At 48.0% G+C, this 18,009-nt stretch overlaps 1 long non-coding RNA gene across 1 annotated transcript; it reads right to left on the bottom strand.

Annotated features, from left to right (window-relative positions):
• Nucleotides 1-1,764: 1,764 nt before the first annotated feature.
• Nucleotides 1,765-2,901, bottom strand: LOC135373703 (uncharacterized). Its single transcript, XR_010416558.1, has 3 exons — nucleotides 2,074-2,901; nucleotides 1,942-2,013; nucleotides 1,765-1,881 (listed from the first exon to the last, which is right to left on the bottom strand). It is a non-coding gene; the product is annotated as an uncharacterized LOC135373703 (long non-coding RNA).
• Between the last annotated feature and the right edge of the window lie 15,108 nt (nucleotides 2,902-18,009).

The following is an 18,009-nucleotide window of genomic DNA, read 5'->3' as shown; positions in this document are numbered from 1 at the left end:
GCACCGCATCATATTTCCACTCCGGCGGTCCAATTGCTTCGTGGCATCAAAAGCTGTCCGTCTCGTCACTGGGAAGCATATGACATTGAATGCCAGGCGAATATTGACGTAAATTAGGGCAACCAACTATCCAACATCGTCTCGGCATGTCGACGAAAACCACAGGATGCGACTTCGATAGACTGCGACCATCGTGCGGAAGCTGCCGTCATGGAGATTTCCACTCCCGATAAACGCATACGCCGGATCCTACGGCGCATGCTCCTGGCGGGACCACGACACGTCACGATGACGTGTAGCCGAGCCGGCCGTGGTCCCGTCAAGTTGCTCGCTGTGTCACCGCTCGGAAGCTCGCCACTGCGCGGCGCCAGCTGTCCTCCCTTCGCAGCTCCGTTTAAATTCGCTCCCGAGAATACTCCTCGCAAGACGAAGGTAAAATTTTGGTTCTAGACTCGGAAAAAGGTTTTCTTTCTGATGAGACCACGAGAAAAATCATTTCATAGTCCCTTTAAAGCGTATGAGAATGAGTCAAGCCCAGCCTCAGACAGCACAGCTTCTGCCGAGATTCGAACCCTGGTCACCTCCCAGTCTCGGCATGCTATGTCAACATAAAAGGGCACCCCACATTCTAACACATAGTGACCCCCAGCACCAGGAGGGCCGCCGCAGATTTAGCAGCGTTCGCGGAGTGGCCCAGACTTGATCACGTTTAGGATTGCTGGTTCTGCTGAAGCTATCTTCCAAAATTTGGGCGGCTTTGTTAGGAGGACGTCTGCTCCTGAGCACTAAAGTTATTAAAGTTATCTCTCTCTCTTTTATCCGTCATGATGTACTTTGCGAACTTGGCTGCTCTGTGCTGGCGTCCATGTAAACAAAGTACAGGTCACTGCTCAGCATGGAGCGAACACTGAGAGCTGTTGCGCTGAGAGTGCGCCCTTTTTCGAGAGACGCTCACTCTGCTGGAACTGCTTTTGTTTTACAAAATAAAAACGGAGTATACACTATGTCACTTCCCCGGCTTTTCGCGATGCAACAAGCTTCTTATTGAATAATATGAATCCCAATACACAAAAATGATGCTGAAATTCTATTTCATGGTTGATATAAAATCAGAATGAATCAGCTGGACTAGAAAGCATGCCATGCTTTCTAGTCCACCTGATTCATTTTGGTTATATATCAACTGTGAAATAGAAAGCTTGCTGCATCGCGAAAAGCTGGGAAAGGGGGAGAGCAGTGACAGTGTATAAGCCCTGTTCTGAAATCGCAAAAACCATTGTTTCTACGACGAAGGTATAAAAGAGACAGAGTGTTCCTACAGGATGAGGCTTGGCATTGTAACGAATGTTATGGGGGAATAAGAAGGCACAAGTACATTAGCTCGGTTTAGAAGTCTGTGATACTGTGATACTTGCAAAACAGCCACAATAATATCAGCTTCCAACAATGACAGCCTTGTTCAGTGTGTACACACCCTCACTGTAAAAAATTTCACCGTAAAAAAAACGGGCAAATGCAAGGAAAGTTGGCTGCCAAACATTGGCCGTTTTTTTTACGGTGGCCCCGTATAAGTTGTGCCCGTGAAAAATACTGCATTGGCCAGTAATTTTAACAGGCATACGCCGTGTAGCATTACTGTGCTGTGGTCGTTAAAAAAACTGCATTGGCCAGTAATTTTAACTGGCATATGTAGTGTACCCTTATCGTGCTGTGCCCATCCCTGGAGCCCCTCTTTTTGTTTTTTTTTCTACATACAGTCGTAGCAATGAGAGCAGTTTAAGTAATGACCATGCGTAACACATTGTGATGTTTGTCACATCGGGATTTATTTTCTATGTACATAGTGATGAAAATGCGCCAATCACCTCTGGCATCAAAACCCTGCAAAGAGAAAGGAAATTGTTACAGGGAGCAGGGCAATTGACATGCAGTTATACTCACCGTTTATTTTTTCAAAGGAAGAACATTCGAAGGAACCATGTGCACCCATCAGTCAGCTCTGGCGTCAAAACTCTGCAAAGAGAAAGGAAACTGTTACAGGGAGCAGGGCAATTAACATGCAGTTATACTCACCGTTTATTTTTTCAAAGGAAGAACATTCGAAGGAGCCATGTGCACCCATCAGTCAGCTCTGGCATCGAAACACTGCAAAGAGAAAGGAGATTATACTCACTGTTTTATTTTTTCAATGGAAGAACATATGAAGGTGCACACAAAACGCGGAGACGGCACGGAACTTCTTCTGGCAGCGTTCATAAGGACATCTGATCATGACCCTCTCGTATGTGCTGCTTCATATGTGACACTATCTCTATATTCGTAGTGAACTGACGCGAGCACGAATGGACGTGACATACTTTCGTGGTTTTGGAGAGCAAATCGATTCGAGGCGACCGTCCTGATGTGTTCTTGTAACGTCCCAAAATGTGACATCTGAGTGTTGCATAGTTCGCCGCCGTGTACACACATAATGCATGACAACACGGTATTCTGCTCGCTTCATGTACATGTCTACAGTGGTCAACGTAGCCCATCAGAGTGTTAAAAACACAAGGGCACCTTCCGCAACGATACATTACAATAAGAGCGCCTTGATCACCCTACGAGCCAGGACGCATGACACACGGAGATCTGAAACTAGGGAGAAGCCTCACAGCAAACGCCACGATTTACTGGTGTCCCATAAGTTCAACAAAAACAAGGCATACGGTGCACCACGCTCAAATCGCAAAGAACAGGATGTGCGAACAGAAATGTGCTTACCTGGCTACGTGCATTCACGAGATTTACAACGACCACTTCGTCCTTCTTCCTCAACGATCGTCCGCGCACGATGTTCGGCGTCCGGCTGTTGTTAGAGTCACTAAATAAGCTACGCTTATTTAGTGACTCTAGTTGTTGTGAATGACGGCAATGACCCGTACTTGGCTTGGCCTTGCCTCCGCATTGAAGCTTTTGGCCGGCGCATGATGATGGCGCCACCGTTTTACGTAGTTTTCGCAGTATTTGTGATTACGGTAACACGCCGTCGTCAGATACTACTAAACGCCCGTAGAAATCACAGTATTTTTTTACAGTGCTGCTGATGACTACTTCTAGTTTGATTACAACAGCACTTTTGTATTAAAGGCATGTCAAAGCATGGACAATGTTCTGTACTTCTGTTATTTTGTGCACATTTTGCCATGTGGTGTAGATTTTCAAGCTGCACAAGGTGCTTAGCCCTGCACATAACTGCGCCTACGTACTTACACACAACTACTGAACTCAGCGCAGGATTCAAAATATAAAATTGCGTGCTTGGGTGCAATGTACACAGGTATACACTTAATATGTATCGAAGAATAGGCAAACTGCTGAAGATTCAAAATAGAAAATGTATGCTATGTACACAGGTGTACATGCACTAAACATATAAATAACAGGCATAGACTAGTGAACTCTGCGTGACTGTTAAAATACAAATAACACAGTAAGGAGCTATGTGCAAAAGTGCACTTTGACAAATCGTATGCTACACAGGAATGAAAGAATTACAAGAGATCATGTGTAATCTATAGGTTTCAACTGAAAGCACTGGATAGACAGCAGAACCATGCATATCCTTTTGCATGGAAAGAAAACTTCTAGTCACATCACAACAAAGTGCAGGGATTACGAACTTAGTCTCGCTGCCTGCTGCAGTGCCTTCTGACGTAACGTACTACTTCGTACTTCCTCATTCCTTTCTCATGCAAACCAGAACAGTCGTACCCTCAGAAAAAAAGTGAAATAGATCACCATACACCGATGAAGAACACAAACTCAATGTCTTTGGCACAAGTTTGTCCAACACATCACACAGCTTGGACCTGACCCCTTACGAGGTGAGGAATGTCTTGACGTCGTCTTTGAAGGCAGTGAGGAATCACACGCACCCACAAACGTCGCAAAGGCAGGAAGAGGAACCGACAGCTCCAAAGTCAGTACTGATGACGATGATTGCAGTTTTTATGGCGCATGAGAACTAGACTATAATGTGCCAAAACTGTGATGTGTGTGGAAAGGTAAAACTAACTGCTCAATTAAAACCGAATTATCTCAGAATTTGAGATGTAAACCACAGTAAAAGAGAAAGCCATTCACACTATAGGACATTTAAATAGCCAATATCTCTAAAAAAGTTGAAAATTCTCATGTAGGGTAAAAGCGGCTCATCCCCAAGCAATAGAGCAGGGTGAAAAGGCACGAGTAGTATTCAGTCATGCCGATGCACCGGCAGGGCGAAACTACCCTGAGCCCTGCGCGCATTTTTCCCTGCGCGGCGCGTGTGCGGAGGGTTGTCCGCGCGCTTATCGGCGGGGGAGGGCTGAGCGTGCGCTCATCGTAGCGTATTTTTCAGCCTGGGCAGACTTCTTTGGCCATACATAGGCCGACTTCGCATATTTTTTTCCGATACAAGAGGTGTGCGGTTTACATGCAGAGACATGCAAAGGATAGCCATACACAAAAGTACAAGTAAAAATATATTTATGAAAGTCATTAGTGTCAGAAATTATGCTGTGACTCTGTGTGGAGGAGAAAAACTTAGTCAAAAATCTGAAGCAGAAGAAACACAATACACATAACAAAGAATATACTTATTACAGGTACGATGCAATAGCATTGAATAGCTGTCACAAATCAAACACAATATTTTTTATTAACAGTAATCATACAAGTTTTCAATAAATCAGAAGTGATAACACATTTAATCAAAGAAGATGTTCTTAATCAATACGATTACAATCAAAATTACAAGTTTTATCATAAGAACTCTGAGATGTGAGAACATGATAGATGTAAGTAATTTAATTTCGAGCACAATATGGAAGCTAAGTTTAATATTCCAATATGACACAAATTTAATTAATCAATTTCTATTGAAGTGAACAGCGCAGACATAAGGCAATAATTCGAATCAACACATAGCATTAACATAGAACCAATCATCCAACATGTAGGGAAATAATAGCTACACTATATCAAAACGAGAAACGATCACCACATTTAATCAAAGAAGATATTCTTAATCAATATGATTATAAACAAAATTATAAGTTAGTAGTAAGTACTGGACTCTCACAGTGCACAACGCTCAACTGTCCTGAACACGATTTAATTAGCAATTAGAGCTAATTGGGACCCCCCACATTAATCAGCACCCTCCAGGGAGCCACCACACTAATTGGAGAACGTCTATCTCATGTCCCGACCAGCTGAGCGTTGTGCACTACGAGAGTACATAAAAAATTAAAAAATAGGCAGAAAATAAAATAAAAAAGATAGAAATAGAGTGGAGAGAAACAATTTATTCGAAAATAAATGATGCCGCGGCGAAGAAGCCGCTCCGCGACACCCGAGTGACCAGCTCCCGCCATGTTGGTAGTTGGCACCCAGCAGTTGCAGAGATCGACGAAAGGTGGCCACTTAGTTGCAAGGCATCACACCAGATGGCGCCACCATCATAGCTCTAGACGAGAAAGACAGAGAACAAGATACTAGTGGCAGGTAAAAATGGCAGCACTGCTAAACAAGTCTAGGGATGGGAGAGAAAAAGGTCTAACCGCTAATGCTAAAACAGCACGGAGAAAACAGCACACATCGGGGAAAAAGGCTTACGGGGGGGGCCAATTGCTTAGGCCTAAGCGCCTGGGCCTAAGGCCTAGCGCGGTCAAATCACTCGTTGGTCACCGCTAAACACAGCAAACATGCGAGAAAAGGAGCGCGTCGAATCACTCACCTTTTCCCCCGCGGCGACTGCTCATCAGTCAGGCAGAAACTGAGCGAGCGCGAACCACCCGAGCATATGTCTGCTCTCTGCGACAGCCAGCCAGAAACTGAGCGAGCGCGGGGAGCGCACGTCTGCTTTCTGCGACAGCCAGAGAGAAACTGACTGAGGCGACACGCCGCGGCAGCTATGGATGCGCGCGCGTTCCTAGCGCCCTCTGCTCCACCCGTCCGCGCATGCGCGCGCGCGCGCGCTCCTAGCACCGTCTGCGCCGCCCGCGGGTGTTTTCGGTTTCGACTCTCTGCTGCGCGCGCGCGCGCGCTCCTAGCGGCGACGGGTGGCTTCTGAGTTTCGGTTTCACTCTCCTTGCTTTGCGCGCGCGCATTTATCTGTATAAAGGCAGCGCGTTCCGCGCTCGCGTCATCACTACGTGAAGATGTTCAGCTACCACTCGTTACAAAATTGTTCCCGCACCCACGCTTCTTGGGAAGAAGTGGAGAAGGAATGTTTCAACAGCGAAAGTCCCCGCAACGAGCTCGTCATCACTGCTTTTCGCTACGTGATAGACACGGTAGGCTTTGGCAATATAGGAGAGGTCTCGCCGGGGCCGCTGCAGGAGATGGTGCGTCGGATCTACGCCCCTTACAAGAACGTCTGCATAACGGTTCCTGACAGACCCCTGGGACTAATGAGCGAATTTGTGAGCTTGTCCAACGCAGAATTCAACTACATCGCTGCAGACATCGTGGACCTTCTCGCTCGTGCCATCGCTCATAGTAAGCACGCCCTGCGGAAGCAGCAACATTTGCAAGCAGGCTACATCGCCAATTTGGTCATTGATTTATTGAAATACCGATTGGTTATTGACATGCAACGCATTAAACAGTCCGAATAACTTTGACGAGACTCTGTGTGTTCTTTCACTGAATCATCTTTATTGAATACAAACAAAAGAGTTGGTCAATAGATGCCTGCACCCTCCCTCCCGTGTCTGATCCTCTCGTAATGCTGCGTTCGTGAGATCAGACGTGCCAGAAAAGGGGAATCTTCATCGCAGCGCCGTCATTGCGCGGGTCACTGCACCAGCACGATGACCGAATGGTAATTCTTTTCGTACACCCATTCCGCTACCACACTGCCACGATGACCCGTGCTTCTCCTGTCTGCGAGAGAGAGAGAGAAGCATGTCTCGACTAGAACTTTTATTCTCGATTACATGCACGTGCAGCTCTTTGTTCCACGGTTACTCGATGCCTGACATCGACGGTCTCGGGCTCTCTTCCGGGTGTTCCGGTGCTGCACAAAGAGGGAGTACTATCGTAATGCGATATGCGTCAAAACACTAGGAAAGCTTACCGTATTTTCAGCTCCCATAAGGGAAGGAGTGTACGGCATCCACGAGATAGCGTTTGTCGTCGTAGGGGACCAAGCTCTTCTTGAGTCTCGAAATGGTGTACATCATTTGCTTTATACTCTGGATGGTGCACTGCTTCTGAGAGACCGCCTTTTCATTGAACAGAGAATCTCGGTACACTTCGTGCAATAAATGTTTCCTCACCATGTCTTTCTTAACTCCTTTCGCTCTCGCGATCTGTTTGTGTGTCCCAGCCAAGAGAATGCTGTACATTTTCGCTCGGATGGCTACGACTTCCTGAATAACTCCGCCCCCCGTCTCGTCTTTGAAGTACCCCATCTGATTCGCGTGCTCGTCGTTGAAAAGTGGGTGGTCCGGTGGATAGGAAGACAGATCTAACTCACTCTCAATCTTCATCAGCTGCTCTTCCAGGCTTTCACACGTGAGAGAAAAAATTATGCTGTCCGCGTCGCTATAGATCAATTGCACTGGACATGTCGAGCGAGAAAAGAGCGACTCGTAGACGAAGCTGTACATTCGGACTTTGGATATCTCAAGAATGGCAAAGCCCACGTAAAGGGGGTGCGTGCATTTGATGTGGCGTTGTTTCATCTCGTACAAGATGCACTTGTCACTCAGAATGTGAAAATGCTGACTGTCGACGGAGCTAGCTTTTCGGAGCGCGCTTTCTTTGTCGTAGGCTATTGCGTACGTTTTCATGCGTCTCACATTTTGTATCGACTTACCGAACGTACTGTTCGACATGGTTTTGTACAGAAGTCGCTCGAATTTCGTGCTCGCGGCATTCCTCAACGCGACGTTTCTCTGCACGAAGGTTCGCAAAAAGTTGTCTTGGCGGAATGAGAGATGCTGTGAACACGTTTTATTTTCATGCCCAACCTCACGTACAGAGCGAGCAATGCATAATGAACGACGTAGCGTTCTTTGTCGTAGCACGTCAGCAAGCGTTTCGTTGTAGAAGGGGCGTTCAGCGCCAACACATCTTTCAGGTGGCGTTGGTAGGGGGAGAGTTCGTTCTCGTCCACGCACCTGTGTTCGGGTGCCAGGGGAAAATCCCTGGTGAGCGCCTGCAGTTCTTCAGGATATGACAAGTCTACCACGTAGACGTAACCCACTTCCGAATCGTGAGGAATGTTGAGAAAATCGATCTCGCTCCACCTCGAAGGACCGACCCACTCAAAACCACCTGTCGCGAGATGGAAAGTCATCGCGTACGGGTACAAACTGTTCACGTCGAGGTACTGGATAAAAGTCTTTTCTTGCTGGGGATCGTAATCGTCACACCCCTCGTGATTAGCCCGACAGTATCTGTGGAAGCTGTTACAAATGCCTCCCCTGATTCTCTTCTCGATCATTTCGTACATCTCGTGATCGCTCATGAGCTCGAGTTTGACTTTGGTGAGCTTCAGAGCGCTGCTCCACGCATAACTGGCGAGGGACACTGTGCGTAGGATATCTAACCTATCCGTCTCTAGCGCAATCTTCCTGAAATACAGTACGACGTCGCAGAGCTGACAGGCGTCGAGCGTGACGTAGAGACGCGTGTAACCGCCGAGGTTCTTACATTCGAACAATTCGAAAATCTCGAGGGCGTACTGATAGTCCTCGTCCGTGATCTCTTGGTCGTTCAGGTCACTTTTGAAAGCTTCCTTTGGCGGTAGTGCGGGCAAATTGTACGCTTCGAAACTGTCGACGAAGGTGTACGGGTAAATGCCTTTCCTGAGAAGGTGTCTGAAACGGTCACCATACATTTGACGGGTACAATGAAACGCGCTTTCACCACCGCTGGCGAGCAGGGTTTTCACCAGGTTCGACAACGAGAGGTTGAAAAACTGCGTGGTATCGCGGAAATGGAAATCGCCAATGTTGAACCCTCTTATCTTTTCCGAGCTCGAAGCTAAGATCCACGGCTCGCCCAGATTTAGAACGTGCATGTGGCGGAGAAGGGAGCTCAAATCGTACTGCAGGTTGTGCACGCACACGACGAGTTCTTTGGTGTTACGACACGTAAGGTTACACGTATCACACAGCATCGCGACAAAATTCGAAGAGGGCTCTACGAAGCGGGTGTGGTCGTGATGCGATACCTTCCGCGTATGTCGGTTAAATTCGATTCCACAAAATTCGCAGTGTGTAGCGCTCGCGTGCCGAAAGTGGTCTTCCGTACTCATGACCAACGGCGCGGGACAACTGTTCAACCTATCAATTTGATCGCTAAATCGCTTGAGCGAGAGCAAGCATTTCTCTGCCGCGTTGGGTCCCAAATAGCCATCTAGGCCTAGTATTTTTCCGTCCCAACTTCTCACTACAACGATGCAGTACGAGCTCATCCTGTGCACACTCACGGCGTCCTTCACGAGAGCGTCCTTTTCCAAAACGCTCTCCGTGTCCAACACCACGAAATAGAGATAGGGATGCATGTACTGTATCTTGTTGATGGAGACACTCTCCCCCGCTTTTGGCATTTCGAGAATCACTTCATTTACGTCTCGACACAGACATTCGTGTTGCTGCAATGCCTCTCTCGTTCCGTAACCGGACGTGCATTTCTCGCAATAAAAGTAGTCACTTCGTCCCATGAAGGTGCTAAATTTTCGGATCCCATGGAAATCCTTAACCTCGAGCAAGTGGACTTTATCTTTATAGAGCGTACAGGGAACCCGTCCTGTTGTTATCGAACTCGTCTGCTCGTCGAACACGTAGATGTACACGAAGATTTTGTTTTTTCTCTCCCACAGGGAGATGTCTTCGTAAGTGACTGGGAAGCAGGGGGGCCAGTACGTTACGCGCGTCTCCGGATTCGAAGGATTCATGTACTTGCGGTATCTAACATAATCGTTTGGGTTGTTTCTCAAAGGATGCAAGAGTGCCAGCACGCTATACTTGAAACACTCGTTTTCGTGATTCGGTGGAAGTTTGACATTTGTGAGAATCTTTCGTTTTCTTTTTAGCAGCTCGGGAAGCTCGATCGTGCACCCAATCCGCTTCGGTTTTAAGCGCGTTAGTTTTAAGTCGACCCATTGGACGTCGTTCAAGGTGAAACCAGACCCTTCTCTTGCATAGTTTTCAACGCGTTGCGAGGATTCTGCGATAACAGAGTTTATCGCGCCTTCGATTTCTTGACGGTTATGAACCACTCTCATGTGAAGCTTCACGTGAAGGAGATGAGAAGTCAACCCGTCGGCTCCGTCCTTAATCATGAGCGCTTTCGAGCACAGACAAAATTTGAAAGGCATGGGATATGCTTCGAGGACGCGCGTGATTACTGGAGCTATGCTCGGTAGATAGAGTCGCAAATCGTCGACGTTGTCATCGTGCGGGGAACAGAGAAGCGTGTACCTAGTAGCCGTTCCGTCAAATGCCTCATCTGTGACAAAGAAAGGCATTTTAATTTTAAGAAAAATTTTAAAGGAATCGTCTCTCCGTGACGGAGAGATGATTCTCTACGACGTGTTCTCGTAATTCAACGATTCTACGACCCTGGACAGGCTCAGCTTCGTTTCGAAATTCTGGGCTTGCATCTGGTGATTCATCTCTAACCCTACCAGACAGAGGAATGGAATCTGCATACGACTGATCCCCTTCCCACATGAGCAATTTGTCTGCATTGTCATGTCCATCTAGGGGTTCGTCGTCGTAGTCCGTTTCACTTATTACGAAACGTGGACTACTGACTCTGTCGTCGTCGTCTGAAAGGACGACTGGGCTGTTACCGAGATTCTCTATTCTAGCTTCGTGCTCTCTTTCTACGGTCACGAGCATGGCATCGATGGGGTCGTACTGACATACGAGACAGCGCGGCACTGCGGTCAAACAAAATCAGTACGAGATTCCCCCTCACGAAACAATGCTCACTTTTCCCTTCAGTTGAGGAACGCTTGAGATTGATGATGATGATGGAGAGAGGATGGGATGAGTCCCTGTGTGTGTGTTCAGTATCATGCGGTGACAGCGGCTATTGGTTCCTGAAAAACAATGTCATACATAGAATACACTCTCACAGCAGAGACGGTCAACTTACATTTTGCTCCACTTCGTGGATGGATGGATGGATGGATGCCCCTCGTGGGCTTCCTGTCAATCGTCGTAGAACCAGCGCACCTTTTATAGTCGCTACACCGCTGTCCTCCTCCTCGCATTGCGACGGTGTCGTCTGTACTTTGACCACCCCGCCTTCCGTCTTTCGCGCCTTTTTGCGATGTCGCATATGACAATGATACCGTCGACGTTGAATAAAACATTACACTAATTTCTAGCTAACACTCTGGGCCGACTTGTACATGACGATGAGAAAACCCAGAGTGGGATTCGAACCCAGGATCCTTCTCCACTGGGCGCGACACACTAACCACCAGTCTAATTCGTACTGTGTGACGTTTTTCGAATTACGGGGTTCGTGTCTACACACGTCACAACATGTTCAAACACGTCCAAACATGTTCAGACATGTTCAGTGACGTCACAACATGTTCAAACACGTCCAAACATGTTCAGACACGTTCAATGACGTCATAGAGAGGGTGAGAGGAACGAGTGTGTCCAGGGGCAACTTCGACGGTTCGCCGCCCGTGTCCGAACATGTTCAAACACGTCTTAACATGTCCAAACACGTTCAATGACATCATAGAGACGGAGAGGAAAAGCTTTACTATAAATGACGAAGCGAACGTTCGATCGTCATTCTCGTGTCATCATGATCAGCTTGGTAGATCCTCGTAAGTAATACCCATGACGTCATCATCGTCGAAATGTTTGAAGAGTTTCGTTTCCAGTGTACAACACTTTTGCTGCGCGTGAAGTCGGTTTTTTCCCGCCTCACATATTTCGGGAGATTGGCAGCGCCCGCTTCTTCTGCACCAATTGCGTTGAATTGTGGTCCAAAGGTACGCTTCCTCGTTATTTTTTTTAAAATACGTTCTATAATCGCTCTTTTTTTTTTTCAGAGCAAAAGCATTGGACGGACCGATTGATTCGCCCGTTTCTCGGCTGTCGGACAGTACCGTTCGACATACGTTGCGAAGGACTTCGACTATTGAAGGAAGATGGAGAAGATGGACCATCAGTGTCAAAGAAGATTGTACGTGTGTGTTTGAGATATAAAAATACGCGTTTCTCACACTCCTTTCATTGCAGATTACGAATGGCTACTGACGGGAGATCTACCGCTGGTCCTAACCTTCAAACCTCCTCCGAAGACCTTCTTTTTACGGATCGGCGATCAACTGACTACCTGTCGCTGCGGTGTACTCTAGTCCACAAACCCCAGCCATTGGTTAGACTCGAGCCTTCGTCCGTATTTGGGCTGTCATCCCGGCTACGAAACCAATGCTGGAGCCTAATTCATGTGTAACGAGAAATAAAAAAAGGTTTTCTACTCTCATTCCGTCTCAGTCATGACGCCCGAGCAGAGGTTCGCAACCTTTGTGCAAACGCGAATGTATCGGGACTTGCTGCGATTACGCGATTATATTCATGGCGATAGCTGCGAGGAAGACTTTCGCTCGATTCTCAAGACGATACCCATACGTCTGTTCACCATCAGTGGGAAGATTGCAAAGAAAATGAAGCGTTTCGTAGATTACAAGCTCGAGCTGTTGGAAAAGTATAGACGAGGGGAGACAGTCGACCCGTGTCTCATCAATGCGGATTTCAACCGTCCTATCGTCCGTCGTTACTGGCTTCTCCACACATCCCTCGACGTCACGGTGCAGACCGGCGACGACGAGCGTCGGGTCAGCACGTTGGAAGATCGTCTCGCAAGGGTCTTGTGTATGTCGTGAAAAAATAAATAGTCTATTTTTACGAAACGAGTTCGCTCACGAGGAGACGTTTTATTGTTTCGTCATTCTCTTCGAGGTTACAGGAAAACATGGATACACAATTTTTCAACCTGTAGCGTTTCGACATGCGCGTGGCTACGTAGATACAAAAAGCCCGCAGTAAGGCGAAAAAGGCGATTGAATACACTTGTCGTTATACTCGTCCACTACAGGTAAAGTCCTTCGAAGGTTTGCTTCGATGGGGGGAAGTCCGTAGCTGTTGAAAAACACGGCAGACCCGTCGTAGTTTTTCAGGTAGAGCACCCAGTGCTGCCCGCGCCTTCTTCGCTCTTCCGTATTGATGATTAAATAGCCGGGCTTGTGTAAAACGAAGGCTTCGTCAGAAGCGCAAATGCCTCTCAGCATGGAGGAAGCGAGGGGGTCCAGGGACACGAGTTCCAAGATGTCGCTCTCGTACATCTTTTCTATGGGAAGGTGACCGTACGGTCCTTGTCGACGCACGAGCTTGGGACACTCGGAAATCAAGAGGACGGTGACCGCGTGTGGAAGGGCTTTAGCGAAGCGTAATTGCTTGGTTGTTAATTGTTAATAGCTTGCTAACCTTGGTTTCCAATCCGCGTAACACGTAGGTGGCCGGCGTGGTCTGAAGCCGCCGCTCGTATTCCAAAAATAGGGAAGGTGCCAGCGTCACCTTTTTCAAGTGTAACGTCATTTCTTTAATGTCCACCTCGTAATTGTACGTTTTCTTGTCGTTGGGGACCGATACGAGTTTAAATTCGTCGTTGTTTAATAGGAAAACGACGCGAATTTCGATGGCAGGTACCATCAGGCGCGGCTGTTGAAACAGGTCGGTATTGATCTGTCCGACCAGGTTAAAGTATTTTCCACCCTTCGCCGCTTCGTAACGTTGTTTCGGACCGCGAGACGAGACGTCGTAATCGTTCTTTAAATGTTCGTCGTCCTCGACATCAAGTCCAGCCGCGTGCACTGTTTCTTGAGCCATGGGCGTGGAATGAAGCACGACGTCCAAAATACTCCTGTAGGCGTACGACTCGTTGGAACTGACGAGCTTGTTGTTCGCATAAACGGTGACCGTCTTAAACATGCCGCTCAACAGATGGTTTATTGGGAAAACGACATCTTTCTCGTCTATTTCTTCCCCGTCGTCGCGAACAATGCGCACGGTCAAAGACACGAAGCTACCGTAGAGATCCAAGTGTGCCCTTTGCAAATTTTGAATAGAAAATTCGATCGCGGAATTATTTACCCTTTACTTTATCCCCCACTTTGAGCTTCTTTTTCACGGAGGGTACGACGGGCTTCCCATTTATCTTATTGAACAGCTCCAATTCGTTTTCGGGTGTGACTTCGGACGGGCTGATGCCCTGAGTCCTGTGTTTGGTGTAGTTGTAGTCGCGCACGATCTTGGTAAGCGCGGAAACGAAGTGGTATTTTCCGGTTACTCTAAAATAACGGAATATTCTGTCGCGTAAAGTGCGTATCACGCGTTCAGCCTGCGATGCTTTGATTACTGGAGAGAAGGTGGAATACATGTATACCTTCTTTCGTGAGAGATACCCCTTGACGGTCTTGTTGTAGAATTCCCCTCCTCTGTCGCAAAAGATGCGTGTAGGTACGTTACCTCCCCGAAAAAGTCTTATCATGGCCCTTTTCATTTCGGCGGGGCGCATCGTCTTTAGCGGGAGGGTGCGCAGAAAGCGGGAGAGGGAATCGATTGCCACGAGAATGTAGCGCTAACCACCGTTGAATCTCTTGTATTTTGAAAAACCGGCGAGGTCCATTTGCCACACGTCGTTGATCTTGAGCGCGATGATGCGTCTCCTATTAAACTTTCTTCTGACCAGATGGTGGAGCGTGTAGGCATCCAGCTTTCTGAGAATGGCGAGAGCCTTCTTTTTGCTCAAGTGACGCGCTTTTCTATAGCGTTCCACACACCCCAAACCACCCGCTGGCTTTTCATATCCCTCCATAAGTCGTCCACGCAATGGAGGCCTGCTGCTGCTGCTGCTGTTGAGGCTCGCGAGATTTGGGCAGAGAAATCAGACGCAATAGTTTCGAGACTTTGGGGAACCAGGAAGGTTTCTTTCCCGTCTTACATTGCAACAAATAATTGACGAGTTCGTAAACGGAGGAGTGTCTGATGGGCTTGCCCGACACGGAGACACAACCCTCGCGATCCCAAGAAAGAACCTTCTTTAATTCCGAGACGACTCCTTCCGCTTCCTCTTCGTCCACCTCTGGAGAGAGGAGCGAATAGTCGAAGTCATTTGTAGCGTCGGACGCCTTGTTTTTATTGTCGTAGGGGTCAAATTCGTACTGCTTGAGTATGCGATACAGTGCTTGCAGTATGAGTTTCACTTTGACGTCATCACTCTCCTTCGAGGAAAGAATGTTTCCGATGGAGGAGGAGGAGGAGGTGGTCACTTCAATTCTCTTGGCCATTGGCGAAAAGGTTCAACACGGCGGAAAGCAGGAGAGGAACCACCGACGAAAGAACGCCCTGTCGTCGCTGCTGAGACAGATAGCGTTTCAAACGTTGCGGATTCTTGTGAATCTTTTTGTAGGCGAGCTGTCGTAAAAAGCGTTTGTGCTTCTTCAAACCCGCGAAGGTATCTGGAGCTAGAGCCACCTTTCCGTTCAATACATTGAGGCAAATTTCGGAGAGGTGTTTTATGTCGGACGAGGACGAACGTCTCAAGACGTCACGACGGCGCGGAGGGGGTAGAGTGGAGAGTACTTTGAGTAAAGTGAGGTGAGGGCGGAGATTCATTTCGGAGCGTAGATATATTGATGTTCTCCCGGAAAGACATTGCTACGCAACCTGTGATCCTCGTGCGTATAGATGTGAAGATCCACGAGTAAATATGCGTGGGGCGACGACGTCGCTTGTTTATATGCGTCCAGAAAATACTCCAATCTTTTTCTGCCAAATAGCTGTTGGCCGAAATGTTCCATCTGGTGCACGGTGCGCCACAGGACGCCGTAACTGGCGTTGTAGGATATTGTTCTAAAATGGCTACTGTCAAAAAAGATGTTTTGAACAAGTAAGAAGATCGACGCGTTGGCGTGGTGAGAACCCCGAATGAAAAGATCGGTCACCTCCTTCAAGGAACCGGCGTCGGTCATGTGATCGTCGACGACGATCAGCGTAGCGCGCGACGTGTCCCACTCTCGCGGTAGCTCCTTGGTAAATTTTACGGAGTCCCCGAATTCGTCCTGCATGCTCGGCGAAGCATATTTCTGCACGTAGAATATTTGTGACGGAGGCTTCTCCACCACGTCGTTCAGGTTCCTCAGCACGTTAGCAACGAAAGTAGATTTGCCGCACATGGAGGGGCCGCTTAAGATACAGCGAAAGGGATGACGGAAACAAAGAGGTTCGGGGGAAGACATATTGCGTGCGTTCACGTTGCACGAAGAGAAAGAAGAGACTGAGACTCCAAGAGAAATGCATCGCTTTTATTTACAGGTCGTCGTCGTCGTCCTCTACATCGGAACTGCGTTCCCAATACAGATTATCCAGGCTAAAGTTGGACTTCTTTTTCTCCAGTCTGTCCGCCGCTAAGATGCGGTCGAGCGTCTTCATCTTGTCCTGACACATTTCTTGACGCGCTTGCAACCATTCCAGTTTCCCCCGCCTGGAATGGCAGATGGAATTCCCAATACAGATTATCCAGGCTAAAGTTGGACTTCTTTTTCTCCAGTCTGTCCGCCGCTAAGATGCGGTCGAGCGTCTTCATCTTGTCCTGACACATTTCTTGACGCGCTTGCAACCATTCCAGTTTCCCCCGCCTGGAATGGCGCTGCCTTTATACAGATTTGCATGCTGGCTTTTATTGTTATTGGCTTTTATTGTTATTATTATTTGCACGCTGGCAGATTATACAGATTTGCGCGCTGCCTTTATACAGATAAACGCGCGCGCGCAAAGAAACGAGAGTGCAACCGAAACTCAGAAGCCACCCGTCGCCGCTAGGAGCGCGCGCGCAGCGGAGAGTCGAAACCGAAAACACCCGCGGGCGGCGCAGAGGGCGCTAGGAGCGCGCGCGCATCCGTAGCTGCCGCGGAGCGTCGCCTCAGTCAGTTTCTCTCTGGCTGTCGCGGAAAGCAGACGTGCGCTCCCCGCGGTCGCTCAGTTTCTCTCTCTCTCTGACTGTCACAGAGAGCAGACGTGCGCTCCCCGCGCTCGCTCAGGTTCTGCCTGGCAGTCGCCGCGGGGGAAAAGGTGAGTGATTTGACGCGCTCCTTTTCTCGCATGTTTGCCGTGTTTAGCGGTGACCAACGAGTGATTTGAGCGCGCTCGTGTTAAGCCTTTTCTCGCATGTTTAGACTTGTTTTGCGGTGAGCAAGCCTTTTGTTCGTGTTGACGCATGTTTAGCGATGTGTGCCCAGTGGTTCCCACCTTGTGCTAGCTGCATAGTGTTGTGACGCTGTGGTTAGGCCTGTTGAATATCTTGCTGGCCCGGAAAGTCAGAAGGGGGTGAATTGACTTTAAGGCATAAGACCGCTCCAACAAAAAAGGACTAACGTGTCCCGTTTATTCCAAAAAAGAACAACATTCTTATAACGTCTTCCTCTTCTACACGAGCCATACGGCTAGCATGCCACAACAAACCAAATACGAAAAAGCAAACGAAGTTGCTGCAGTACAGCTCTCTGTCTTACATGGTTTCACAACAAGGCCTAAGCGATCGCCCCCGTAAGCCTTTTTCCCCGATGTGTACTGTTTTCTCCATGCTGTTTTAGCAGTAGCGGTTAGACCTTTTCTCTCGCATGCCTAGACTTGTTTAGCAGTGCTGCCATTTTTACCTGCCGCTAGTATCTTGTTCTCTGTCTTTCTCGTCTAGAGCTATGATGGCGGCGCCATCTGGTGTGATGCCTTGCAACTAAGTGGCCACCTGTCGTCGATCTCTGCAACTGCTGGGTGCCAACTACCAACATGGCGGGCGCTGGTCACTCGGGTGTTGCGGAGCGGCTTCTTCGCCGTGGCATCGTTGATTTTCGAATAAATTGTTTCTCTCCACTCTATTTCTATCTTTTTTTTTATTTTCTGCCTATTTTTTATTTTTTATGGACTCTCGTAG

Source organism: Ornithodoros turicata, unplaced genomic scaffold, assembly GCF_037126465.1.
Source record: "Ornithodoros turicata isolate Travis unplaced genomic scaffold, ASM3712646v1 Chromosome304, whole genome shotgun sequence".
Classification (NCBI taxonomy): domain Eukaryota; kingdom Metazoa; phylum Arthropoda; class Arachnida; order Ixodida; family Argasidae; genus Ornithodoros; species Ornithodoros turicata.
Note: the sequence above shows the minus strand (reverse complement) of the source record. Positions and strands in the feature narration are given on the sequence as shown.